The sequence below is a fragment of the Lithobates pipiens genome, unplaced genomic scaffold (genome assembly GCF_037356315.1).
Source record: "Lithobates pipiens isolate NorthernLeopardFrog02 unplaced genomic scaffold, aLitPip1_a1.2 Scaffold_18, whole genome shotgun sequence".
NCBI classification, from domain to species: domain Eukaryota; kingdom Metazoa; phylum Chordata; class Amphibia; order Anura; family Ranidae; genus Lithobates; species Lithobates pipiens.
The window spans coordinates 579,015,623-579,041,233 of NW_027507758.1; the positions used below are offsets into that span (position 1 = coordinate 579,015,623).

Below are 25,611 nucleotides of genomic sequence, written 5' to 3' on the forward strand. Positions count from 1 at the left end.
TGGTAGTGGCCTATAGGAGATAACAAATGATCTGTGATTAGCACATCTGGGTGGCTGGCTACGCTCACTATTTTCACAACCAGCCACATTAGCAACAACTTCTGCTGTCATTGGCCTTTGTGGCCGTAAGACACAAATTGAAATTCCAAGATGAAATCTACAATGAGCCTCTAAAGAAGGTCCCACCGAGATTCGAACTCGGATCGCTGGATTCAAAGTCCAGAGTGGAACCCTTGGGGCATGCTCAACTGCTCTCTATTTTGCTGGATACATATGTCCGTAGGTTAAGCCCCCTATCCCTTTAACTCCATTACATTTGAATCTTAAAAGAACTTAACCTGAGACCAACTCCAGAACATGTTGCATACCAGGGGGAGAGAAAAGGTCAAAAAGACCTCTCCAAGTCAAAACTAATGTATCTGCTGCAGGTTTGCCTGGTAGTGGCCTTTAGGAGAGAACAAATGATCTGTGATTAGCACACTGGGCTCGCTGTCCTACGCCTTTCAAAACTGCTGGCCCGCAGATGTATTCTTTGCAGGACAAGAGTTCAGGAACTGTTTATGATGAAGGAGGTCCAGAGATGGTGCAAGCATAATTGGAGTTTCTGGAGTGAGTAATGGGAGAACAGGAAATCAAGGCCTTTGGGGCCAAAATGGGATGCTGGCAATCACTGTGGAAGAGTAGAGATGAGGCCTGTTGAGAACTTTGAAGATGCAAGAAACTGGGAGAAATAGATACACCAGTGTTAAATTCCACAGGTGGCGTGAAGCATCCATATCCTCTGAACTTGAAAACTTGTCTTTGGACAGAAAACTTTGACAAAGATGGAGTTGAGAGGAATGGCTAGAAGATGAATTTCCCTAATTGTCATGTTTTGCTAAATCTGAGCAAAAAAGACAACTTAGCTTCTTCCTCCTGTTCCTGGTAAAAGTACTTAGGGTTGCAGATATTCTTTTTAAATACAGCTCTCTGTGTCATCAGTATGCTTTGGCAATTGGCTGGACCTGGGCAGCTGGCTACGCTCACAATTTTCACAACTAGCCACATTAGCAACAACTTCTGCTGTCATTGGCCTTTGTAGCCGTAAGACACAAATTGAAATTCCAAGATGAAATCTGCAATGAGCCTCTAAAGAAGGTCCCACCGAGATTCGAACTCGGATTGCTGGATTCAAAGTCCAGAGTGCTAACCATTACACGAAGGAACCCTTGGGGCATGCTCAACTGCTCTCTATTTTGCTGGATACATATGTCCGTAGGTTAAGCCCCCTATCCCTTTAACTCCATTAAAATTGAATCTTAAAAGAACTTAACCTGATACCAACTCCAGAACATGTTGCATACCAGGGGGAGAGAAAAGGTCAAAAAGACCTCTCCAAGGCAAAACTAATGTATCTGCTGCAGGTTTGCCTGGTAGTGGCCTATAGGAGATAACAAATGATCTGTGATTAGCACATCTGGGTGGCTGGCTACGCTCACTATTTTCACAACCAGCCACATTAGCAACAACTTCTGCTGTCATTGGCCTTTGTGGCCGTAAGACACAAATTGAAATTCCAAGATGAAATCTACAATGAGCCTCTAAAGAAGGTCCCACCGAGATTCGAACTCAGATCGCTGGATTCAAAGTCCAGAGTGCTAACCATTACACCATAGAACCCTTGGGGCATGCTCAACTGCTCTCTATTTTGCTGGATACATATGTCCGTAGGTTAAGCCCCCTATCCCTTTAACTCCATTACATTTGAATCTTAAAAGAACTTAACCTGAGACCAACTCCAGAACATGTTGCATACCAGGGGGAGAGAAAAGGTCAAAAAGACCTCTCCAAGTCAAAACTAATGTATCTGCTGCAGGTTTGCCTGGTAGTGGCCTTTAGGAGATAACAAATGATCTGTGATTAGCACATCTGGGTGGCTGGCTACGCTCACTATTTTCACAACCAGCCACGTTAGCAACAACTTCTGCTGTCACTGGCCTTTGTGGCCGTAAGAAACAAATTGAAATTCCAAGATGAAATCTGCAATGAGACTCTGATGAAGGTTCCACCGAGATTCGATCTCGGATCACTGGATTCAAAGTCCAGAGTGCTAACCATTACACCATGGAACCCTTGGGCATGCTCAACTGCTCTCTATTTTGCTGTATACATATGTCCGTAGGTTAAGCCCCCTATCCCTTTAACTCCATTAAAATTGAATCTTAAAAGAACTTAACCTGAGACCAACTCCAGAACATGTTGCATACCAGGGGGAGAGAAAAGGTCAAAAAGACCTCTCCAAGGCAAAACTAATGTATCTGCTGCAAGTTTGCCTGGTGGTGGGCTTTAGGAGAGAACAAATGATCTGTGATTAGCACACTGGGCTCGCTGTCCTACGCCTTTCAAAACTGCTGGCCCGCAGATGTATTCTTTGCAGGACAAGAGTTCAGGAACTGTTTATGATGAAGGAGGTCCAGAGATGGTGCAAGCATAATTGGAGTTTCTGGAGTGAGTAATGGGAGAACAGGAAATCAAGGCCTTTGGGGCCAAAATGGGATGCTGGCAATCACTGTGGAAGAGTAGAGATGAGGCCTGTTGAGAACTTTGAAGATGCAAGAAACTGGGAGAAATAGATACACCAGTGTTAAATTCCACAGGTGGCGTGAAGCATCCATATCCTCTGAACTTGAAAACTTGTCTTTGGACAGAAAACTTTGACAAAGATGGAGTTGGGAGGAATGGCTAGAAGATGAATTTCCCTAATTGTCATGTTTTGCTAAATCTGAGCAAAAAAGACAACTTAGCTTCTTCCTCCTGTTCCTGGTAAAAGTACTTAGGGTTGCAGATATTCTTTTTAAATACAGCTCTCTGTGTCATCAGTATGCTTTGGCAATTGGCTGGACCTGGGCAGCTGGCTACGCTCACAATTTTCACAACTAGCCACATTAGCAACAGCTTCTGCTGTCATTGGCCTTTGTAGCCGTAAGACACAAATTGAAATTCGAAGATGAAATCTGCAATGAGCCTCTAAAGAAGGTCCCACCGAGATTCGAACTCGGATCGCTGGATTCAAAGTCCAGAGTGCTAACCATTACACCATTGAACCCTTGGGGCATGCTCAACTGCTCTCTATTTTGCTGTATACATATGTCCGTAGGTTAAGCCCCCTATCCCTTTAACTCCATTAAAATTGAATCTTAAAAGAACTTAACCTGAGACCAACTCCAGAACATGTTGCATACCAGGGGGAGAGAAAAGGTCAAAAAGACCTCTCCAAGGCAAAACTAATGTATCTGCTGCAAGTTTGCCTGGTGGTGGGCTTTAGGAGAGAACAAATGATCTGTGATTAGCACACTGGGCTCGCTGTCCTACGCCTTTCAAAACTGCTGGCCCGCAGATGTATTCTTTGCAGGACCAGAGATCAGGAACTGTTTATGATGAAGGAGGTCCAGAGATGGTGCAAGCATAATTGGAGTTTCTGGAGTGAGTAATGGGAGAACAGGAAATCAAGGCCTTTGGGGCCAAAATGGGATGCTGGCAATCACTGTGGAAGAGTAGAGATGAGGCCTGTTGAGAACTTTGAAGATGCAAGAAACTGGGAGAAATAGATACACCAGTGTTAAATTCCACAGGTGGCGTGAAGCATCCATATCCTCTGAACTTGAAAACTTGTCTTTGGACAGAAAACTTTGACAAAGATGGAGTTGAGAGGAATGGCTAGAAGATGAATTTCCCTAATTGTCATGTTTTGCTAAATCTGAGCAAAAAAGACAACTTAGCTTCTTCCTCCTGTTCCTGGTAAAAGTACTTAGGGTTGCAGATATTCTTTTTAAATACAGCTCTCTGTGTCATCAGTATGCTTTGGCAATTGGCTGGACCTGGGCAGCTGGCTACGCTCACAATTTTCACAACTAGCCACATTAGCAACAACTTCTGCTGTCATTGGCCTTTGTAGCCGTAAGACACAAATTGAAATTCCAAGATGAAATCTGCAATGAGCCTCTAAAGAAGGTCCCACCGAGATTCGAACTCGGATCGCTGGATTCAAAGTCCAGAGTGCTAACCATTACACCATGGAACCCTTGGGGCATGATCAACTGCTCTCTATTTTGCTGGATACATATATCCGTAGGTTAAGCCCCCTATCCCTTTAACTCCATTAAAATTGAATCTTAAAAGAACTTAACCTGATACCAACTCCAGAACATGTTGCATACCAGGGGGAGACAAAAGGTCAAAAAGACCTCTCCAAGGCAAAACTAATGTATCTGCTGCAGGTTTGCCTGGTAGTGGCCTATAGGAGATAACAAATGATCTGTGATTAGCACATCTGGGTGGCTGGCTACGCTCACTATTTTCACAACCAGCCACATTAGCAACAACTTCTGCTGTCATTGGCCTTTGTGGCCGTAAGACACAAATTGAAATTCCAAGATGAAATCTGCAATGAGCCTCTAAAGAAGGTCCCATCGAGATACGAACTTGGATCGCTGGATTCAAAGTGCAGAGTGCTAACAATTACACCATGGAACCCTTGGGGCATGCTCAACTGCTCTCTATTTTGCTGGATACATATGTCCGTAGGTTAAGCCCCCTATCCCTTTAACTCCATTAAAATTGAATCTTAAAAGAACTTAACCTGATACCAACTCCAGAACATGTTGCATACCAGGGGGAGACAAAAGGTCAAAAAGACCTCTCCAAGGCAAAACTAATGTATCTGCTGCAAGTTTGCCTGGTGGTGGGCTTTAGGAGAAAACAAATGATCTATGATTAGCACACTGGGCTCGCTGTCCTACGCCTTTCAAAACTGCTGGCCCGCAGATGTATTCTTTGCAGGACAAGAGTTCAGGAACTGTTTATGATGGAGGAGGTCCAGAGATGGTGCAAGCATAATTGGAGTTTCTGGAGTGAGTAATGGGAGAACAGGAAATCAAGGCCTTTGGGGCCAAAATGGGATGCTGGCAATCACTGTGGAAGAGTAGAGATGAGGCCTGTTGAGAACTTTGAAGATGCAAGAAACTGGGAGAAATAGATACACCAGTGTTAAATTCCACAGGTGGCGTGAAGCATCCATATCCTCTGAACTTGAAAACTTGTCTTTGGACAGAAAACTTTGACAAAGATGGAGTTGAGAGGAATGGCTAGAAGATGAATTTCCCTAATTGTCATGTTTTGCTAAATCTGAGCAAAAAAGACAACTTAGCTAATTCCTCCTGTTCCTGGTAAAAGTACTTAGGGTTGCAGATATTCTTTTTAAATACAGCTCTCTGTGTCATCAGTATGCTTTGGCAATTGGCTGGACCTGGGCAGCTGGCTACGCTCACAATTTTCACAACTAGCCACATTAGCAACAACTTCTGCTGTCATTGGCCTTTGTAGCCGTAAGACACAAATTGAAATTCGAAGATGAAATCTGCAATGAGCCTCTAAAGAAGGTCCCACCGAGATTCGAACTCGGATCGCTGGATTCAAAGTCCAGAGTGCTAACCATTACACCATGGAACCCTTGGGGCATGCTCAACTGCTCTCTATTTTGCTGTATACATATGTCCGTAGGTTAAGCCCCCTATCCCTTTAACTCCATTAAAATTGAATCTTAAAAGAACTTAACCTGAGACCAACTCCAGAACATGTTGCATACCAGGGGGAGAGAAAAGGTCAAAAAGACCTCTCCAAGGCAAAACTAATGTATCTGCTGCAAGTTTGCCTGGTGGTGGGCTTTAGGAGAGAACAAATGATCTGTGATTAGCACACTGGGCTCGCTGTCCTACGCCTTTCAAAACTGCTGGCCCGCAGATGTATTCTTTGCAGGACCAGAGTTCAGGAACTGTTTATGATGAAGGAGGTCCAGAGATGGTGCAAGCATAATTGGAGTTTCTGGAGTGAGTAATGGGAGAACAGGAAATCAAGGCCTTTGGGGCCAAAATGGGATGCTGGCAATCACTGTGGAAGAGTAGAGATGAGGCCTGTTGAGAACTTTGAAGATGCAAGAAACTTGGAGAAATAGATACACCAGTGTTAAATTCCACAGGTGGCGTGAAGCATCCATATCCTCTGAACTTGAAAACTTGTCTTTGGACAGAAAACTTTGACAAAGATGGAGTTGAGAGGAATGGCTAGAAGATGAATTTCCCTAATTGTCATGTTTTGCTAAATCTGAGCAAAAAAGACAACTTAGCTTCTTCCTCCTGTTCCTGGTAAAAGTACTTAGGGTTGCAGATATTCTTTTTAAATACAGCTCTCTGTGTCATCAGTATGCTTTGGCAATTGGCTGGACCTGGGCAGCTGGCTACGCTCACAATTTTCACAACTAGCCACATTAGCAACAACTTCTGCTGTCATTGGCCTTTGTAGCCGTAAGACACAAATTGAAATTCCAAGATGAAATCTGCAATGAGCCTCTAAAGAAGGTCCCACCGAGATTCGAACTCGGATCGCTGGATTCAAAGTCCAGAGTGCTAACCATTACACCATGGAACCCTTGGGGCATGCTCAACTGCTCTCTATTTTGCTGGATACATATGTCCGTAGGTTAAGCCCCCTATCCCTTTAACTCCATTAAAATTGAATCTTAAAAGAACTTAACCTGAGACCAACTCCAGAACATGTTGCATACCAGGGGGAGAGAAAAGGTCAAAAAGACCTCTCCAAGGCAAAACTAATGTATCTGCTGCAGGTTTGCCTGGTAGCGGCCTATAGGAGATAACAAATGATCTGTGATTAGCACATCTGGGTGGCTGGCTACGCTAACTATTTTCACAACCAGCCACATTAGCAACAACTTCTGCTGTCATTGGCCTTTGTGGCCGTAAGACACAAATTGAAATTCCAAGATGAAATCTACAATGAGCCTCTAAAGAAGGTCCCACCGAGATTCGAACTCGGATCGCTGGATTCAAAGTCCAGAGTGGAACCCTTGGGGCATGCTCAACTGCTCTCTATTTTGCTGGATACATATGTCCGTAGGTTAAGCCCCCTATCCCTTTAACTCCATTACATTTGAATCTTAAAAGAACTTAACCTGAGACCAACTCCAGAACATGTTGCATACCAGGGGGAGAGAAAAGGTCAAAAAGACCTCTCCAAGTCAAAACTAATGTATCTGCTGCAGGTTTGCCTGGTAGTGGCCTTTAGGAGAGAACAAATGATCTGTGATTAGCACACTGGGCTCGCTGTCCTACGCCTTTCAAAACTGCTGGCCCGCAGATGTATTCTTTGCAGGACAAGAGTTCAGGAACTGTTTATGATGAAGGAGGTCCAGAGATGGTGCAAGCATAATTGGAGTTTCTGGAGTGAGTAATGGGAGAACAGGAAATCAAGGCCTTTGGGGCCAAAATGGGATGCTGGCAATCACTGTGGAAGAGTAGAGATGAGGCCTGTTGAGAACTTTGAAGATGCAAGAAACTGGGAGAAATAGATACACCAGTGTTAAATTCCACAGGTGGCGTGAAGCATCCATATCCTCTGAACTTGAAAACTTGTCTTTGGACAGAAAACTTTGACAAAGATGGAGTTGAGAGGAATGGCTAGAAGATGAATTTCCCTAATTGTCATGTTTTGCTAAATCTGAGCAAAAAAGACAACTTAGCTTCTTCCTCCTGTTCCTGGTAAAAGTACTTAGGGTTGCAGATATTCTTTTTAAATACAGCTCTCTGTGTCATCAGTATGCTTTGGCAATTGGCTGGACCTGGGCAGCTGGCTACGCTCACAATTTTCACAACTAGCCACATTAGCAACAACTTCTGCTGTCATTGGCCTTTGTAGCCGTAAGACACAAATTGAAATTCCAAGATGAAATCTGCAATGAGCCTCTAAAGAAGGTCCCACCGAGATTCGAACTCGGATCGCTGGATTCAAAGTCCAGAGTGCTAACCATTACACCATGGAACCCTTGGGGCATGCTCAACTGCTCTCTATTTTGCTGGATACATATGTCCGTAGGTTAAGCCCCCTATCCCTTTAACTCCATTACATTTGAATCTTAAAAGAACTTAACCTGAGACTAACTCCAGAACATGTTGCATACCAGGGGGAGAGAAAAGGTCAAAAAGACCTCTCCAAGTCAAAACTAATGTATCTGCTGCAGGTTTGCCTGGTAGTGGCCTTTAGGAGATAACAAATGATCTGTGATTAGCACATCTGGGTGGCTGGCTACGCTCACTATTTTCACAACCAGCCACGTTAGCAACAACTTCTGCTGTCACTGGCCTTTGTGGCCGTAAGAAACAAATTGAAATTCCAAGATGAAATCTGCAATGAGACTCTGATGAAGGTTCCACCGAGATTTGATCTCGGATCACTGGATTCAAAGTCCCGAGTGCTAACCATTACACCATGGAACCCTTGGGCATGCTCTACTGCTCTCTATTTTGCTGTATACATATGTCCGTAGGTTAAGCCCCCTATCCCTTTAACTCCATTAAAATTGAATCTTAAAAGAACTTAACCTGAGACCAACTCCAGAACATGTTGCATACCAGGGAGAGAGAAAAGGTCAAAAAGACCTCTCCAAGGCAAAACTAATGTATCTGCTGCAAGTTTGCCTGGTGGTGGGCTTTAGGAGAGAACAAATGATCTGTGATTAGCACACTGGGCTCGCTGGCCTACGCCTTTCAAAACTGCTGGCCCGCAGATGTATTCTTTGCAGGACAAGAGTTCAGGAACTGTTTATGATGGAGGAGGTCTAGAGATGGTGCAAGCATAATTGGAGTTTCTGGAGTGAGTAATGGGAGAACAGGAAATCAAGGCCTTTGGGGCCAAAATGGGATGCTGGCAATCACTGTGGAAGAGTAGAGATGAGGCCTGTTGAGAACTTTGAAGATGCAAGAAACTGGGAGAAATAGATACACCAGTGTTAAATTCCACAGGTGGCGTGAAGCATCCATATCCTCTGAACTTGAAAACTTGTCTTTGGACAGAAAACTTTGACAAAGATGGAGTTGAGAGGAATGGCTAGAAGATGAATTTCCCTAATTGTCATGTTTTGCTAAATCTGAGCAAAAAAGACAACTTAGCTTCTTCCTCCTGTTCCTGGTAAAAGTACTTAGGGTTGCAGATATTCTTTTTAAATACAGCTCTCTGTGTCATCAGTATGCTTTGGCAATTGGCTGGACCTGGGCAGCTGGCTACGCTCACAATTTTCACAACTAGCCACATTAGCAACAACTTCTGCTGTCATTGGCCTTTGTAGCCGTAAGACACAAATTGAAATTCCAAGTTGAAATCTGCAATGAGCCTCTAAAGAAGGTCCCACCGAGATTCGAACTCGAATCGCTGGATTCAAAGTCCAGAGTGCTAACCATTACACCATGGAACCCTTGGGGCATGCTCAACTGCTCTCTATTTTGCTGGATACATATGTCCGTAGGTTAAGCCCCCTATCCCTTTAACTCCATTACATTTGAATCTTAAAAGAACTTAACCTGAGACCAACTCCAGAACATGTTGCATACCAGGGGGAGAGAAAAGGTCAAAAAGACCTCTCCAAGTCAAAACTAATGTATCTGCTGCAGGTTTGCCTGGTAGTGGCCTTTAGGAGATAACAAATGATCTGTGATTAGCACATCTGGGTGGCTGGCTACGCTCACTATTTTCACAACCAGCCACGTTAGCAACAACTTCTGCTGTCACTGGCCTTTGTGGCCGTAAGAAACAAATTGAAATTCCAAGATGAAATCTGCAATGAGACTCTGATGAAGGTTCCACCGAGATTTGATCTCGGATCACTGGATTCAAAGTCCAGAGTGCTAACCATTACACCATGGAACCCTTGGGCTTGCTCAACTGCTCTCTATTTTGCTGTATACATATGTCCGTAGGTTAAGCCCCCTATCCCTTTAACTCCATTAAAATTGAATCTTAAAAGAACTTAACCTGAGACCAACTCCAGAACATGTTGCATACCAGGGGGAGAGAAAAGGTCAAAAAGACCTCTCCAAGGCAAAACTAATGTATCTGCTGCAAGTTTGCCTGGTGGTGGGCTTTAGGAGAGAACAAATGATCTGTGATTAGCACACTGGGCTCGCTGGCCTACGCCTTTCAAAACTGCTGGCCCGCAGATGTATTCTTTGCAGGACAAGACTTCAGGAACTGTTCATGATGGAGGAGGTCCAGAGATGGTGCAAGCATAATTGGAGTTTCTGGAGTGAGTAATGGGAGAACAGGAAATCAAGGCCTTTGGGGCCAAAATGGGATGCTGGCAATCACTGTGGAAGAGTAGAGATGAGGCCTGTTGAGAACTTTGAAGATGCAAGAAACTGGGAGAAATAGATACACCAGTGTTAAATTCCACAGGTGGCGTGAAGCATCCATATCCTCTGAACTTGAAAACTTGTCTTTGGACAGAAAACTTTGACAAAGATGGAGTTGAGAGGAATGGCTAGAAGATGAATTTCCCTAATTGTCATGTTTTGCTAAATCTGAGCAAAAAAGACAACTTAGCTTCTTCCTCCTGTTCCTGGTAAAAGTACTTAGGGTTGCAGATATTCTTTTTAAATACAGCTCTCTGTGTCATCAGTATGCTTTGGCAATTGGCTGGACCTGGGCAGCTGGCTACGCTCACAATTTTCACAACTAGCCACATTAGCAACAACTTCTGCTGTCATTGGCCTTTGTAGCCGTAAGACACAAATTGAAATTCCAAGATGAAATCTGCAATGAGCCTCTAAAGAAGGTCCCACCGAGATTCGAACTCAGATCGCTGGATTCAAAGTCCAGAGTGCTAACCATTACACCATGGAACCCTTGGGGCATGCTCAACTGCTCTCTATTTTGCTGGATACATATGTCCGTAGGTTAAGCCGCCTATCCCTTTAACTCCATTAAAATTGAATCTTAAAAGAACTTAACCTGATACCAACTCCAGAACATGTTGCATACCAGGGGGAGACAAAAGGTCAAAAAGACCTCTCCAAGGCAAAACTAATGTATCTGCTGCAGGTTTGCCTGGTAGTGGCCTATAGGAGATAACAAATGATCTGTGATTAGCACATCTGGGTGGCTGGCTACGCTCACTATTTTCACAACCAGCCACATTAGCAACAACTTCTGCTGTCATTGGCCTTTGTAGCCGTAAGACACAAATTGAAATTCCAAGATGAAATCTGCAATGAGCCTCTAAAGAAGGTCCCACCGAGATTCGAACTCGGATCGCTGGATTCAAAGTCCAGAGTGCTAACCATTACACCATGGAACCCTTGGGGCATGCTCAACTGCTCTCTATTTTGCTGTATACATATGTCCGTAGGTTAAGCCGCCTATCCCTTTAACTCCATTAAAATTGAATCTTAAAAGAACTTAACCTGATACCAACTCCAGAACATGTTGCATACCAGGTGGAGAGAAAAGGTCAAAAATACCTCTCCAAGTCAAAACTGTGTCTGTTGCAGGTTTGCCTGGTAGTGGCCTTTAGGAGATAACAAATGATCTGTGATTAGCACATCTGGGTGGCTGGCTACGCTCACTATTTTCACAACCAGCCACGTTAGCAACAACTTCTGCTGTCACTGGCCTTTGTGGCCGTAAGAAACAAATTGAAATTCCAAGATGAAATCTGCAATGAGACTCTGATGAAGGTTCCACCGAGATCTGATCTCGGATCACTGGATTCAAAGTCCAGAGTGCTAACCATTACACCATGGAACCCTTGGGCATGCTCAACTGCTCTCTATTTTGCTGTATACATATGTCCGTAGGTTAAGCCCCCTATCCCTTTAACTCCATTAAAATTGAATCTTAAAAGAACTTAACCTGAGACCAACTCCAGAACATGTTGCATACCAGGGGGAGAGAAAAGGTCAAAAAGACCTCTCCAAGGCAAAACTAATGTATCTGCTGCAAGTTTGCCTGGTGGTGGGCTTTAGGAGAGAACAAATGATCTGTGATTAGCACACTGGGCTCGCTGTCCTACGCCTTTCAAAACTGCTGGCCCGCAGATGTATTCTTTGCAGACTTCAGACTGCAAGACTTCAGGAACTGTTTATGATGGAGGAGGTCTAGAGATGGTGCAAGCATAATTGGAGTTTCTGGAGTGAGTAATGGGAGAACAGGAAATCAAGGCCTTTGGGGCCAAAATGGGATGCTGGCAATCACTGTGGAAGAGTAGAGATGAGGCCTGTTGAGAACTTTGAAGATGCAAGAAACTGGGAGAAATAGATACACCAGTGTTAAATTCCACAGGTGGCGTGAAGCATCCATATCCTCTGAACTTGAAAACTTGTCTTTGGACAGAAAACTTTGACAAAGATGGAGTTGAGAGGAATGGCTAGAAGATGAATTTCCCTAATTGTCATGTTTTGCTAAATCTGAGCAAAAAAGACAACTTAGCTTCTTCCTCCTGTTCCTGGTAAAAGTACTTAGGGTTGCAGATATTCTTTTTAAATACAGCTCTCTGTGTCATCAGTATGCTTTGGCAATTGGCTGGACCTGGGCAGCTGGCTACGCTCACAATTTTCACAACTAGCCACATTAGCAACAACTTCTGCTGTCATTGGCCTTTGTAGCCGTAAGACACAAATTGAAATTCCAAGTTGAAATCTGCAATGAGCCTCTAAAGAAGGTCCCACCAAGATTCGAACTCGGATGGCTGGATTCAAAGTCCAGAGTGCTAACCATTACACCATGGAACCCTTGGGCATGCTCTACTGCTCTCTATTTTGCTGTATACATATGTCCGTAGGTTAAGCCCCCTATCCCTTTAACTCCATTAAAATTGAATCTTAAAAGAACTTAACCTGAGACCAACTCCAGAACATGTTGCATACCAGGGGGAGAGAAAAGGTCAAAAAGACCTCTCCAAGGCAAAACTAATGTATCTGCTGCAAGTTTGCCTGGTGGTGGGCTTTAGGAGAGAACAAATGATCTGTGATTAGCACACTGGGCTCGCTGTCCTATGCCTTTCAAAACTGCTGGCCCGCAGATGTATTCTTTGCAGGACAAGAGTTCAGGAACTGTTTATGATGGAGGAGGTCTAGAGATGGTGCAAGCATAATTGGAGTTTCTGGAGTGAGTAATGGGAGAACAGGAAATCAAGGCCTTTGGGGCCAAAATGGGATGCTGGCAATCACTGTGGAAGAGTAGAGATGAGGCCTGTTGAGAACTTTGAAGATGCAAGAAACTGGGAGAAATAGATACACCAGTGTTAAATTCCACAGGTGGCGTGAAGCATCCATATCCTCTGAACTTGAAAACTTGTCTTTGGACAGAAAACTTTGACAAAGATGGAGTTGAGAGGAATGGCTAGAAGATGAATTTCCCTAATTGTCATGTTTTGCTAAATCTGAGCAAAAAAGACAACTTAGCTTCTTCCTCCTGTTCCTGGTAAAAGTACTTAGGGTTGCAGATATTCTTTTTAAATACAGCTCTCTGTGTCATCAGTATGCTTTGGCAATTGGCTGGACCTGGGCAGCTGGCTACGCTCACAATTTTCACAACTAGCCACATTAGCAACAACTTCTGCTGTCATTGGCCTTTGTAGCCGTAAGACACAAATTGAAATTCCAAGTTGAAATCTGCAATGAGCCTCTAAAGAAGGTCCCACCGAGATTCGAACTCGGATCGCTGGATTCAAAGTCCAGAGTGCTAACCATTACACCATGGAACCCTTGGGGCATGCTCAACTGCTCTCTATTTTGCTGGATACATATGTCCGTAGGTTAAGCCCCCTATCCCTTTAACTCCATTACATTTGAATCTTAAAAGAACTTAACCTGAGACCAACTCCAGAACATGTTGCATACCAGGGGGAGAGAAAAGGTCAAAAAGACCTCTCCAAGTCAAAACTAATGTATCTGCTGCAGGTTTGCCTGGTAGTGGCCTTTAGGAGATAACAAATGATCTGTGATTAGCACATCTGGGTGGCTGGCTACGCTCACTATTTTCACAACCAGCCACGTTAGCAACAACTTCTGCTGTCACTGGCCTTTGTGGCCGTAAGAAACAAATTGAAATTCCAAGATGAAATCTGCAATGAGACTCTGATGAAGGTTCCACCGAGATTTGATCTCGGATCACTGGATTCAAAGTCCAGAGTGCTAACCATTACACCATGGAACCCTTGGGCTTGCTCAACTGCTCTCTATTTTGCTGTATACATATGTCCGTAGGTTAAGCCCCCTATCCCTTTAACTCCATTAAAATTGAATCTTAAAAGAACTTAACCTGAGACCAACTCCAGAACATGTTGCATACCAGGGGGAGAGAAAAGGTCAAAAAGACCTCTCCAAGGCAAAACTAATGTATCTGCTGCAAGTTTGCCTGGTGGTGGGCTTTAGGAGAGAACAAATGATCTGTGATTAGCACACTGGGCTCGCTGGCCTACGCCTTTCAAAACTGCTGGCCCGCAGATGTATTCTTTGCAGGACAAGACTTCAGGAACTGTTCATGATGGAGGAGGTCCAGAGATGGTGCAAGCATAATTGGAGTTTCTGGAGTGAGTAATGGGAGAACAGGAAATCAAGGCCTTTGGGGCCAAAATGGGATGCTGGCAATCACTGTGGAAGAGTAGAGATGAGGCCTGTTGAGAACTTTGAAGATGCAAGAAACTGGGAGAAATAGATACACCAGTGTTAAATTCCACAGGTGGCGTGAAGCATCCATATCCTCTGAACTTGAAAACTTGTCTTTGGACAGAAAACTTTGACAAAGATGGAGTTGAGAGGAATGGCTAGAAGATGAATTTCCCTAATTGTCATGTTTTGCTAAATCTGAGCAAAAAAGACAACTTAGCTTCTTCCTCCTGTTCCTGGTAAAAGTACTTAGGGTTGCAGATATTCTTTTTAAATACAGCTCTCTGTGTCATCAGTATGCTTTGGCAATTGGCTGGACCTGGGCAGCTGGCTACGCTCACAATTTTCACAACTAGCCACATTAGCAACAACTTCTGCTGTCATTGGCCTTTGTAGCCGTAAGACACAAATTGAAATTCCAAGATGAAATCTGCAATGAGCCTCTAAAGAAGGTCCCACCGAGATTCGAACTCGGATCGCTGGATTCAAAGTCCAGAGTGCTAACCATTACACCATGGAACCCTTGGGGCATGCTCAACTGCTCTCTATTTTGCTGGATACATATGTCCGTAGGTTAAGCCGCCTATCCCTTTAACTCCATTAAAATTGAATCTTAAAAGAACTTAACCTGATACCAACTCCAGAACATGTTGCATACCAGGGGGAGACAAAAGGTCAAAAAGACCTCTCCAAGGCAAAACTAATGTATCTGCTGCAGGTTTGCCTGGTAGTGGCCTATAGGAGATAACAAATGATCTGTGATTAGCACATCTGGGTGGCTGGCTACGCTCACTATTTTCACAACCAGCCACATTAGCAACAACTTCTGCTGTCATTGGCCTTTGTGGCCGTAAGACACAAATTGAAATTCCAAGATGAAATCTGCAATGAGCCTCTAAAGAAGGTCCCACCGAGATTCGAACTCAGATCGCTGGATTCAAAGTCCAGAGTGCTAACCATTACACCATGGAACCCTTGGGGCATGCTCAACTGCTCTCTATTTTGCTGTATACATATGTCCGTAGGTTAAGCCGCCTATCCCTTTAACTCCATTAAAATTGAATCTTAAAAGAACTTAACCTGATACCAACTCCAGAACATGTTGCATACCAGGTGGAGAGAAAAGGTCAAAAAGACCTCTCCAAGTCAAAACTGTGTCTGTTGCAGGTTTGCCTGGTAGTGGCCTTTAGGAGATAACAAATGATCTGTGATTAGCACATCTGGGTGGCTGGCTACGCTCACTATTTTCACAACCAGCCACGTTAGCAACAACTTCTGCTGTCACTGGCCTTTGTGGCCGTAAGAAACAAATTGAAATTCCAAGATGAAATCTGCAATGAGACTCTGATGAAGGTTCCACCGAGATCTGATCTCGGATCACTGGATTCAAAGTCCAGAGTGCTAACCATTACACCATGGAACCCTTGGGCATGCTCAACTGCTCTCTATTTTGCTGTATACATATGTCCGTAGGTTAAGCCCCCTATCCCTTTAACTCCATTAAAATTGAATCTTAAAAGAACTTAACCTGAGACCAACTCCAGAACATGTTGCATACCAGGGGGAGAGAAAAGGTCAAAAAGACCTCTCCAAGGCAAAACTAATGTATCTGCTGCAAGTTTGCCTGGTGGTGGGCTTTAGGAGAGAACAAATGATCTGTGATTAGCACACTGGGCTCGCTGTCCTACGCCTTTCAAAACTGCTGGCCCGCAGATGTATTCTTTGCAGACTTCAGACTGCAAGACTTCAGGAACTGTTTATGATGGAGGAGGTCTAGAGATGGTGCAAGCATAATTGGAGTTTCTGGAGTGAGTAATGGGAGAACAGGAAATCAAGGCCTTTGGGGCCAAAATGGGATGCTGGCAATCACTGTGGAAGAGTAGAGATGAGGCCTGTTGAGAACTTTGAAGATGCAAGAAACTGGGAGAAATAGATACACCAGTGTTAAATTCCACAGGTGGCGTGAAGCATCCATATCCTCTGAACTTGAAAACTTGTCTTTGGACAGAAAACTTTGACAAAGATGGAGTTGAGAGGAATGGCTAGAAGATGAATTTCCCTAATTGTCATGTTTTGCTAAATCTGAGCAAAAAAGACAACTTAGCTTCTTCCTCCTGTTCCTGGTAAAAGTACTTAGGGTTGCAGATATTCTTTTTAAATACAGCTCTCTGTGTCATCAGTATGCTTTGGCAATTGGCTGGACCTGGGCAGCTGGCTACGCTCACAATTTTCACAACTAGCCACATTAGCAACAACTTCTGCTGTCATTGGCCTTTGTAGCCGTAAGACACAAATTGAAATTCCAAGTTGAAATCTGCAATGAGCCTCTAAAGAAGGTCCCACCGAGATTCGAACTCGGATGGCTGGATTCAAAGTCCAGAGTGCTAACCATTACACCATGGAACCCTTGGGCATGCTCTACTGCTCTCTATTTTGCTGTATACATATGTCCGTAGGTTAAGCCCCCTATCCCTTTAACTCCATTAAAATTGAATCTTAAAAGAACTTAACCTGAGACCAACTCCAGAACATGTTGCATACCAGGGGGAGAGAAAAGGTCAAAAAGACCTCTCCAAGGCAAAACTAATGTATCTGCTGCAAGTTTGCCTGGTGGTGGGCTTTAGGAGAGAACAAATGATCTGTGATTAGCACACTGGGCTCGCTGTCCTATGCCTTTCAAAACTGCTGGCCCGCAGATGTATTCTTTGCAGGACAAGAGTTCAGGAACTGTTTATGATGGAGGAGGTCTAGAGATGGTGCAAGCATAATTGGAGTTTCTGGAGTGAGTAATGGGAGAACAGGAAATCAAGGCCTTTGGGGCCAAAATGGGATGCTGGCAATCACTGTGGAAGAGTAGAGATGAGGCCTGTTGAGAACTTTGAAGATGCAAGAAACTGGGAGAAATAGATACACCAGTGTTAAATTCCACAGGTGGCGTGAAGCATCCATATCCTCTGAACTTGAAAACTTGTCTTTGGACAGAAAACTTTGACAAAGATGGAGTTGAGATGAATGGCTAGAAGATGAATTTCCCTAATTGTCATGTTTTGCTAAATCTGAGCAAAAAAGACAACTTAGCTTCTTCCTCCTGTTCCTGGTAAAAGTACTTAGGGTTGCAGATATTCTTTTTAAATACAGCTCTCTGTGTCATCAGTATGCTTTGGCAATTGGCTGGACCTGGGCAGCTGGCTACGCTCACAATTTTCACAACTAGCCACATTAGCAACAACTTCTGCTGTCATTGGCCTTTGTAGCCGTAAGACACAAATTGAAATTCCAAGATGAAATCTGCAATGAGCCTCTAAAGAAGGTCCCACCGAGATTCGAACTCGGATCGCTTGATTCAAAGTCCAGAGTGCTAACCATTACACCATGGAACCCTTGGGGCATGCTCAACTGCTCTCTATTTTGCTGGATACATATGTCCGTAGGTTAAGCCCCCTATCCCTTTAACTCCATTACATTTGAATCTTAAAAGAACTTAACCTGAGACCAACTCCAGAACATGTTGCATACCAGGGGGAGAGAAAAGGTCAAAAAGACCTCTCCAAGGCAAAACTAATGTATCTGCTGCAAGTTTGCCTGGTGGTGGGCTTTAGGAGAGAACAAATGATCTGTGATTAGCACACTGGGCTCGCTGTCCTACGCCTTTCAAAACTGCTGGCCCGCAGATGTATTCTTTGCAGGACAAGACTTCAGGAACTGTTTATGATGGAGGAGGTCCAGAGATGGTGCAAGCATAATTGGAGTTTCTGGAGTGAGTAATGGGAGAACAGGAAATCAAGGCCTTTGGGGCCAAAATGGGATGCTGGCAATCACTGTGGAAGAGTAGAGATGAGGCCTGTTGAGAACTTTGAAGATGCAAGAAACTGGGAGAAATAGATACACCAGTGTTAAATTCCACAGGTGGCGTGAAGCATCCATATCCTCTGAACTTGAAAACTTGTCTTTGGACAGAAAACTTTGACAAAGATGGAGTTGAGAGGAATGGCTAGAAGATGAATTTCCCTAATTGTCATGTTTTGCTAAATCTGAGCAAAAAAGACAACTTAGCTTCTTCCTCCTGTTCCTGGTAAAAGTACTTAGGGTTGCAGATATTCTTTTTAAATACAGCTCTCTGTGTCATCAGTATGCTTTGGCAATTGGCTGGACCTGGGCAGCTGGCTACGCTCACAATTTTCACAACTAGCCACATTAGCAACAACTTCTGCTGTCATTGGCCTTTGTAGCCGTAAGACACAAATTGAAATTCGAAGATGAAATCTGCAATGAGCCTCTAAAGAAGGTCCCACCGAGATTCGAACTCGGATCGCTGGATTCAAAGTCCAGAGTGCTAACCATTACACCATGGAACCCTTGGGGCATGCTCAACTGCTCTCTATTTTGCTGGATACATATGTCCGTAGGTTAAGCCGCCTATCCCTTTAACTCCATTAAAATTGAATCTTAAAAGAACTTAACCTGATACCAACTCCAGAACATGTTGCATACCAGGGGGAGACAAAAGGTCAAAAAGACCTCTCCAAGGCAAAACTAATGTATCTGCTGCAGGTTTGCCTGGTAGTGGCCTATAGGAGATAACAAATGATCTGTGATTAGCACATCTGGGTGGCTGGCTACGCTCACTATTTTCACAACCAGCCACATTAGCAACAACTTCTGCTGTCATTGGCCTTTGTGGCCGTAAGACACAAATTGAAATTCCAAGATGAAATCTGCAATGAGCCTCTAAAGAAGGACCCACCGAGATTCGAACTCGGATCGCTGGATTCAAAGTCCAGAGTGCTAACCATTACACCATGGAACCCTTGGGGCATGCTCAACTGCTCTCTATTTTGCTGGATACATATGTCCGTAGGTTAAGCCGCCTATCCCTTTAACTCCATTAAAATTGAATCTTAAAAGAACTTAACCTGATACCAACTCCAGAACATGTTGCATACCAGGGGGAGAGAAAAGGTCAAAAAGACCTCTCCAAGTCAAAACTAATGTGTCTGTTGCAGGTTTGCCTGGTAGTGGCCTTTAGGAGATAACAAATGATCTGTGATTAGCACATCTGGGTGGCTGGCTACGCTCACTATTTTTACAACCAGCCACGTTAGCAACAACTTCTGCTGTCACTGGCCTTTGTGGCCGTAAGAAACAAATTGAAATTCCAAGATGAAATCTGCAATGAGACTCTGATGAAGGTTCCACCGAGATCTGATCTCGAATCACTGGATTCAAAGTCCAGAGTGCTAACCATTACACCATGGAACCCTTGGGCATGCTCAATTGCTCTCTATTTTGCTGTATACATATGTCCGTAGGTTAAGCCCCCTATCCCTTTAACTCCATTAAAATTGAATCTTAAAAGAACTTAACCTGAGACCAACTCCAGAACATGTTGCATACCAGGGGGAGAGAAAAGGTCAAAAAGACCTCTCCAAGGCAAAACTAATGTATCTGCTGCAAGTTTGCCTGGTGGTGGGCTTTAGGAGAGAACAAATGATCTGTGATTAGCACACTGGGCTCGCTGTCCTACGCCTTTCAAAACTGCTGGCCCGCAGATGTATTCTTTGCAGACTTCAGACTGCAAGACTTCAGGAACTGTTTATGATGGAGGAGGTCTAGAGATGGTGCAAGCATAATTGGAGTTTCTGGAGTGAGTAATGGGAGAACAGGAAATCAAGGCCTTTGGGGCCAAAATGGGATGCTGGCAATCACTGTGGAAGAGTAGAGATGAGGCCTGTTGAGAACTTTGAAGATGCAAGAAACTGGGAGAAATAGATACACCAGTGTTAAATTCCACAGGTGGCGTGAAGCATCCATATCCTCTGAACTTGAAAACTTGTCTTTGGACAGAAAACTTTGACAAAGATGGAGTTGAGAGGAATGGCTAAAAGATGAATTTCCCTAATTGTCATGTTTTGCTAAATCTGAGCAAAAAAGACAACTTAGCTTCTTCCTCCTGTTCCTGGTAAAAGTACTTAGGGTTGCAGATATTCTTTTTAAATACAGCTCTCTGTGTCATCAGTATGCTTTGGCAAGTGGCTGGACCTGGGCAGCTGGCTACGCTCACAATTTTCACAACTAGCCACATTAGCAACAACTTCTGCTGTCATTGGCCTTTGTAGCCGTAAGACACAAATTGAAATTCCAAGTTGAAATCTGCAATGAGCCTCTAAAGAAGGTCCCACCGAGATTCGAACTCGGATCGCTGGATTCAAAGTCCAGAGTGCTAACCATTACACCATGGAACCCTTGGGGCATGCTCAACTGCTCTCTATTTTGCTGGATACATATGTCCGTAGGTTAAGCCCCCTATCCCTTTAACTCCATTACATTTGAATCTTAAAAGAACTTAACCTGAGACCAACTCCAGAACATGTTGCATACCAGGGGGAGAGAAAAGGTCAAAAAGACCTCTCCAAGTCAAAACTAATGTATCTGCTGCAGGTTTGCCTGGTAGTGGCCTTTAGGAGATAACAAATGATCTGTGATTAGCACATCTGGGTGGCTGGCTACACTCACTATTTTCACAACCAGCCACGTTAGCAACAACTTCTGCTGTCACTGGCCTTTGTGGCCGTAAGAAACAAATTGAAATTCCAAGATGAAATCTGCAATGAGACTCTGATGAAGGTTCCACCGAGGTTTGATCTCGGATCACTGGATTCAAAGTCCAGAGTGCTAACCATTACACCATGGAACCCTTGGGCATGCTCAACTGCTCTCTATTTTGCTGTATACATATGTCCGTAGGTTAAGCCCCCTATCCCTTTAACTCCATTAAAATTGAATCTTAAAAGAACTTAACCTGAGACCAACTCCAGAACATGTTGCATACCAGGGGGAGAGAAAAGGTCAAAAAGACCTCTCCAAGGCAAAACTAATGTATCTGCTGCAAGTTTGCCTGGTGGTGGGCTTTAGGAGAGAACAAATGATCTGTGATTAGCACACTGGGCTCGCTGTCCTATGCCTTTCAAAACTGCTGGCCCGCAGATGTATTCTTTGCAGGACAAGAGTTCAGGAACTGTTTATGATGGAGGAGGTCTAGAGATGGTGCAAGCATAATTGGAGTTTCTGGAGTGAGTAATGGGAGAACAGGAAATCAAGGCCTTTGGGGCCAAAATGGGATGCTGGCAATCACTGTGGAAGAGTAGAGATGAGGCCTGTTGAGAACTTTGAAGATGCAAGAAACTGGGAGAAATAGATACACCAGTGTTAAATTCCACAGGTGGCGTGAAGCATCCATATCCTCTGAACTTGAAAACTTGTCTTTGGACAGAAAACTTTGACAAAGATGGAGTTGAGAGGAATGGCTAGAAGATGAATTTCCCTAATTGTCATGTTTTGCTAAATCTGAGCAAAAAAGACAACTTAGCTTCTTCCTCCTGTTCCTGGTAAAAGTACTTAGGGTTGCAGATATTCTTTTTAAATACAGCTCTCTGTGTCATCAGTATGCTTTGGCAATTGGCTGGACCTGGGCAGCTGGCTACGCTCACAATTTTCACAACTAGCCACATTAGCAACAACTTCTGCTGTCATTGGCCTTTGTAGCCGTAAGACACAAATTGAAATTCCAAGTTGAAATCTGCAATGAGCCTCTAAAGAAGGTCCCACCGAGATTCGAACTCGGATCGCTGGATTCAAAGTCCAGAGTGCTAACCATTACACCATGGAACCCTTGGGGCATGCTCAACTGCTCTCTATTTTGCTGGATACATATGTCCGTAGGTTAAGCCCCCTATCCCTTTAACTCCATTACATTTGAATCTTAAAAGAACTTAACCTGAGACCAACTCCAGAACATGTTGCATACCAGGGGGAGAGAAAAGGTCAAAAAGACCTCTCCAAGTCAAAACTAATGTATCTGCTGCAGGTTTGCCTGGTAGTGGCCTTTAGGAGATAACAAATGATCTGTGATTAGCACATCTGGGTGGCTGGCTACGCTCACTATTTTCACAACCAGCCACGTTAGCAACAACTTCTGCTGTCACTGGCCTTTGTGGCCGTAAGAAACAAATTGAAATTCCAAGATGAAATCTGCAATGAGACTCTGATGAAGGTTCCACCGAGATTTGATCTCGGATCACTGGATTCAAAGTCCAGAGTGCTAACCATTACACCATGGAACCCTTGGGCTTGCTCAACTGCTCTCTATTTTGCTGTATACATATGTCCGTAGGTTAAGCCCCCTATCCCTTTAACTCCATTAAAATTGAATCTTAAAAGAACTTAACCTGAGACCAACTCCAGAACATGTTGCATACCAGGGGGAGAGAAAAGGTCAAAAAGACCTCTCCAAGGCAAAACTAATGTATCTGCTGCAAGTTTGCCTGGTGGTGGGCTTTAGGAGAGAACAAATGATCTGTGATTAGCACACTGGGCTCGCTGGCCTACGCCTTTCAAAACTGCTGGCCCGCAGATGTATTCTTTGCAGGACAAGACTTCAGGAACTGTTCATGATGGAGGAGGTCCAGAGATGGTGCAAGCATAATTGGAGTTTCTGGAGTGAGTAATGGGAGAACAGGAAATCAAGGCCTTTGGGGCCAAAATGGGATGCTGGCAATCACTGTGGAAGAGTAGAGATGAGGCCTGTTGAGAACTTTGAAGATGCAAGAAACTGGGAGAAATAGATACACCAGTGTTAAATTCCACAGGTGGCGTGAAGCATCCATATCCTCTGAACTTGAAAACTTGTCTTTGGACAGAAAACTTTGACAAAGATGGAGTTGAGAGGAATGGCTAGAAGATGAATTTCCCTAATTGTCATGTTTTGCTAAATCTGAGCAAAAAAGACAACTTAGCTTCTTCCTCCTGTTCCTGGTAAAAGTACTTAGGGTTGCAGATATTCTTTTTAAATACAGCTCTCTGTGTCATCAGTATGCTTTGGCAATTGGCTGGACCTGGGCAGCTGGCTACGCTCACAATTTTCACAACTAGCCACATTAGCAACAACTTCTGCTGTCATTGGCCTTTGTAGCCGTAAGACACAAATTGAAATTCCAAGATGAAATCTGCAATGAGCCTCTAAAGAAGGTCCCACCGAGATTCGAACTCGGATCGCTGGATTCAAAGTCCAGAGTGCTAACCATTACACCATGGAACCCTTGGGGCATGCTCAACTGCTCTCTATTTTGCTGGATACATATGTCCGTAGGTTAAGCCGCCTATCCCTTTAACTCCATTAAAATTGAATCTTAAAAGAACTTAACCTGATACCAACTCCAGAACATGTTGCATACCAGGGGGAGACAAAAGGTCAAAAAGACCTCTCCAAGGCAAAACTAATGTATCTGCTGCAGGTTTGCCTGGTAGTGGCCTATAGGAGATAACAAATGATCTGTGATTAGCACATCTGGGTGGCTGGCTACGCTCACTATTTTCACAACCAGCCACATTAGCAACAACTTCTGCTGTCATTGGCCTTTGTGGCCGTAAGACACAAATTGAAATTCCAAGATGAAATCTGCAATGAGCCTCTAAAGAAGGTCCCACCGAGATTCGAACTCGGATCGCTGGATTCAAAGTCCAGAGTGCTAACCATTACACCATGGAACCCTTGGGGCATGCTCAACTGCTCTCTATTTTGCTGTATACATATGTCCGTAGGTTAAGCCGCCTATCCCTTTAACTCCATTAAAATTGAATCTTAAAAGAACTTAACCTGATACCAACTCCAGAACATGTTGCATACCAGGTGGAGAGAAAAGGTCAAAAAGACCTCTCCAAGTCAAAACTGTGTCTGTTGCAGGTTTGCCTGGTAGTGGCCTTTAGGAGATAACAAATGATCTGTGATTAGCACATCTGGGTGGCTGGCTACGCTCACTATTTTCACAACCAGCCACGTTAGCAACAACTTCTGCTGTCACTGGCCTTTGTGGCCGTAAGAAACAAATTGAAATTCCAAGATGAAATCTGCAATGAGACTCTGATGAAGGTTCCACCGAGATCTGATCTCGGATCACTGGATTCAAAGTCCAGAGTGCTAACCATTACACCATGGAACCCTTGGGCATGCTCAACTGCTCTCTATTTTGCTGTATACATATGTCCGTAGGTTAAGCCCCCTATCCCTTTAACTCCATTAAAATTGAATCTTAAAAGAACTTAACCTGAGACCAACTCCAGAACATGTTGCATACCAGGGGGAGAGAAAAGGTCAAAAAGACCTCTCCAAGGCAAAACTAATGTATCTGCTGCAAGTTTGCCTGGTGGTGGGCTTTAGGAGAGAACAAATGATCTGTGATTAGCACACTGGGCTCGCTGTCCTACGCCTTTCAAAACTGCTGGCCCGCAGATGTATTCTTTGCAGACTTCAGACTGCAAGACTTCAGGAACTGTTTATGATGGAGGAGGTCTAGAGATGGTGCAAGCATAATTGGAGTTTCTGGAGTGAGTAATGGGAGAACAGGAAATCAAGGCCTTTGGGGCCAAAATGGGATGCTGGCAATCACTGTGGAAGAGTAGAGATGAGGCCTGTTGAGAACTTTGAAGATGCAAGAAACTGGGAGAAATAGATACACCAGTGTTAAATTCCACAGGTGGCGTGAAGCATCCATATCCTCTGAACTTGAAAACTTGTCTTTGGACAGAAAACTTTGACAAAGATGGAGTTGAGAGGAATGGCTAGAAGATGAATTTCCCTAATTGTCATGTTTTGCTAAATCTGAGCAAAAAAGACAACTTAGCTTCTTCCTCCTGTTCCTGGTAAAAGTACTTAGGGTTGCAGATATTCTTTTTAAATACAGCTCTCTGTGTCATCAGTATGCTTTGGCAATTGGCTGGACCTGGGCAGCTGGCTACGCTCACAATTTTCACAACTAGCCACATTAGCAACAACTTCTGCTGTCATTGGCCTTTGTAGCCGTAAGACACAAATTGAAATTCCAAGTTGAAATCTGCAATGAGCCTCTAAAGAAGGTCCCACCGAGATTCGAACTCGGATGGCTGGATTCAAAGTCCAGAGTGCTAACCATTACACCATGGAACCCTTGGGCATGCTCTACTGCTCTCTATTTTGCTGTATACATATGTCCGTAGGTTAAGCCCCCTATCCCTTTAACTCCATTAAAATTGAATCTTAAAAGAACTTAACCTGAGACCAACTCCAGAACATGTTGCATACCAGGGGGAGAGA

General features: G+C 43.9%; 26 non-coding genes across 26 annotated transcripts; all 26 read right to left on the bottom strand.

Annotated features, from left to right (window-relative positions):
• Nucleotides 1-1,587: 1,587 nt before the first annotated feature.
• On the bottom strand, nt 1,588-1,659 carry TRNAQ-UUG (transfer RNA glutamine (anticodon UUG)). Its single transcript has one exon. It is a non-coding gene; the product is annotated as a tRNA-Gln (tRNA).
• Nucleotides 1,660-2,039: 380 nt separating this feature from the next.
• TRNAQ-UUG (transfer RNA glutamine (anticodon UUG)) lies at nt 2,040-2,111 on the bottom strand. Its single transcript has one exon. It is a non-coding gene; the product is annotated as a tRNA-Gln (tRNA).
• A 902-nt stretch (nt 2,112-3,013) lies between these two features.
• TRNAQ-UUG (transfer RNA glutamine (anticodon UUG)) lies at nt 3,014-3,085 on the bottom strand. Its single transcript has one exon. It is a non-coding gene; the product is annotated as a tRNA-Gln (tRNA).
• Nucleotides 3,086-3,988: 903 nt separating this feature from the next.
• On the bottom strand, nt 3,989-4,060 carry TRNAQ-UUG (transfer RNA glutamine (anticodon UUG)). Its single transcript has one exon. It is a non-coding gene; the product is annotated as a tRNA-Gln (tRNA).
• Nucleotides 4,061-5,415: 1,355 nt separating this feature from the next.
• TRNAQ-UUG (transfer RNA glutamine (anticodon UUG)) lies at nt 5,416-5,487 on the bottom strand. The gene has a single exon. It is a non-coding gene; the product is annotated as a tRNA-Gln (tRNA).
• A 903-nt stretch (nt 5,488-6,390) lies between these two features.
• TRNAQ-UUG (transfer RNA glutamine (anticodon UUG)) lies at nt 6,391-6,462 on the bottom strand. Its single transcript has one exon. It is a non-coding gene; the product is annotated as a tRNA-Gln (tRNA).
• Nucleotides 6,463-7,800: 1,338 nt separating this feature from the next.
• Nucleotides 7,801-7,872, bottom strand: TRNAQ-UUG (transfer RNA glutamine (anticodon UUG)). The gene has a single exon. It is a non-coding gene; the product is annotated as a tRNA-Gln (tRNA).
• Nucleotides 7,873-9,226: 1,354 nt separating this feature from the next.
• TRNAQ-UUG (transfer RNA glutamine (anticodon UUG)) lies at nt 9,227-9,298 on the bottom strand. Its single transcript has one exon. It is a non-coding gene; the product is annotated as a tRNA-Gln (tRNA).
• A 380-nt stretch (nt 9,299-9,678) lies between these two features.
• Nucleotides 9,679-9,750, bottom strand: TRNAQ-UUG (transfer RNA glutamine (anticodon UUG)). The gene has a single exon. It is a non-coding gene; the product is annotated as a tRNA-Gln (tRNA).
• Nucleotides 9,751-10,652: 902 nt separating this feature from the next.
• On the bottom strand, nt 10,653-10,724 carry TRNAQ-UUG (transfer RNA glutamine (anticodon UUG)). Its single transcript has one exon. It is a non-coding gene; the product is annotated as a tRNA-Gln (tRNA).
• A 380-nt stretch (nt 10,725-11,104) lies between these two features.
• TRNAQ-UUG (transfer RNA glutamine (anticodon UUG)) lies at nt 11,105-11,176 on the bottom strand. Its single transcript has one exon. It is a non-coding gene; the product is annotated as a tRNA-Gln (tRNA).
• A 2,334-nt stretch (nt 11,177-13,510) lies between these two features.
• TRNAQ-UUG (transfer RNA glutamine (anticodon UUG)) lies at nt 13,511-13,582 on the bottom strand. Its single transcript has one exon. It is a non-coding gene; the product is annotated as a tRNA-Gln (tRNA).
• Nucleotides 13,583-13,962: 380 nt separating this feature from the next.
• Nucleotides 13,963-14,034, bottom strand: TRNAQ-UUG (transfer RNA glutamine (anticodon UUG)). Its single transcript has one exon. It is a non-coding gene; the product is annotated as a tRNA-Gln (tRNA).
• A 902-nt stretch (nt 14,035-14,936) lies between these two features.
• Nucleotides 14,937-15,008, bottom strand: TRNAQ-UUG (transfer RNA glutamine (anticodon UUG)). The gene has a single exon. It is a non-coding gene; the product is annotated as a tRNA-Gln (tRNA).
• A 380-nt stretch (nt 15,009-15,388) lies between these two features.
• TRNAQ-UUG (transfer RNA glutamine (anticodon UUG)) lies at nt 15,389-15,460 on the bottom strand. Its single transcript has one exon. It is a non-coding gene; the product is annotated as a tRNA-Gln (tRNA).
• A 1,360-nt stretch (nt 15,461-16,820) lies between these two features.
• Nucleotides 16,821-16,892, bottom strand: TRNAQ-UUG (transfer RNA glutamine (anticodon UUG)). Its single transcript has one exon. It is a non-coding gene; the product is annotated as a tRNA-Gln (tRNA).
• A 902-nt stretch (nt 16,893-17,794) lies between these two features.
• TRNAQ-UUG (transfer RNA glutamine (anticodon UUG)) lies at nt 17,795-17,866 on the bottom strand. Its single transcript has one exon. It is a non-coding gene; the product is annotated as a tRNA-Gln (tRNA).
• A 903-nt stretch (nt 17,867-18,769) lies between these two features.
• Nucleotides 18,770-18,841, bottom strand: TRNAQ-UUG (transfer RNA glutamine (anticodon UUG)). The gene has a single exon. It is a non-coding gene; the product is annotated as a tRNA-Gln (tRNA).
• Nucleotides 18,842-19,221: 380 nt separating this feature from the next.
• Nucleotides 19,222-19,293, bottom strand: TRNAQ-UUG (transfer RNA glutamine (anticodon UUG)). The gene has a single exon. It is a non-coding gene; the product is annotated as a tRNA-Gln (tRNA).
• Nucleotides 19,294-20,656: 1,363 nt separating this feature from the next.
• Nucleotides 20,657-20,728, bottom strand: TRNAQ-UUG (transfer RNA glutamine (anticodon UUG)). Its single transcript has one exon. It is a non-coding gene; the product is annotated as a tRNA-Gln (tRNA).
• A 380-nt stretch (nt 20,729-21,108) lies between these two features.
• Nucleotides 21,109-21,180, bottom strand: TRNAQ-UUG (transfer RNA glutamine (anticodon UUG)). Its single transcript has one exon. It is a non-coding gene; the product is annotated as a tRNA-Gln (tRNA).
• A 902-nt stretch (nt 21,181-22,082) lies between these two features.
• Nucleotides 22,083-22,154, bottom strand: TRNAQ-UUG (transfer RNA glutamine (anticodon UUG)). Its single transcript has one exon. It is a non-coding gene; the product is annotated as a tRNA-Gln (tRNA).
• A 380-nt stretch (nt 22,155-22,534) lies between these two features.
• Nucleotides 22,535-22,606, bottom strand: TRNAQ-UUG (transfer RNA glutamine (anticodon UUG)). Its single transcript has one exon. It is a non-coding gene; the product is annotated as a tRNA-Gln (tRNA).
• A 902-nt stretch (nt 22,607-23,508) lies between these two features.
• On the bottom strand, nt 23,509-23,580 carry TRNAQ-UUG (transfer RNA glutamine (anticodon UUG)). The gene has a single exon. It is a non-coding gene; the product is annotated as a tRNA-Gln (tRNA).
• A 380-nt stretch (nt 23,581-23,960) lies between these two features.
• Nucleotides 23,961-24,032, bottom strand: TRNAQ-UUG (transfer RNA glutamine (anticodon UUG)). The gene has a single exon. It is a non-coding gene; the product is annotated as a tRNA-Gln (tRNA).
• A 1,360-nt stretch (nt 24,033-25,392) lies between these two features.
• TRNAQ-UUG (transfer RNA glutamine (anticodon UUG)) lies at nt 25,393-25,464 on the bottom strand. The gene has a single exon. It is a non-coding gene; the product is annotated as a tRNA-Gln (tRNA).
• Between the last annotated feature and the right edge of the window lie 147 nt (nt 25,465-25,611).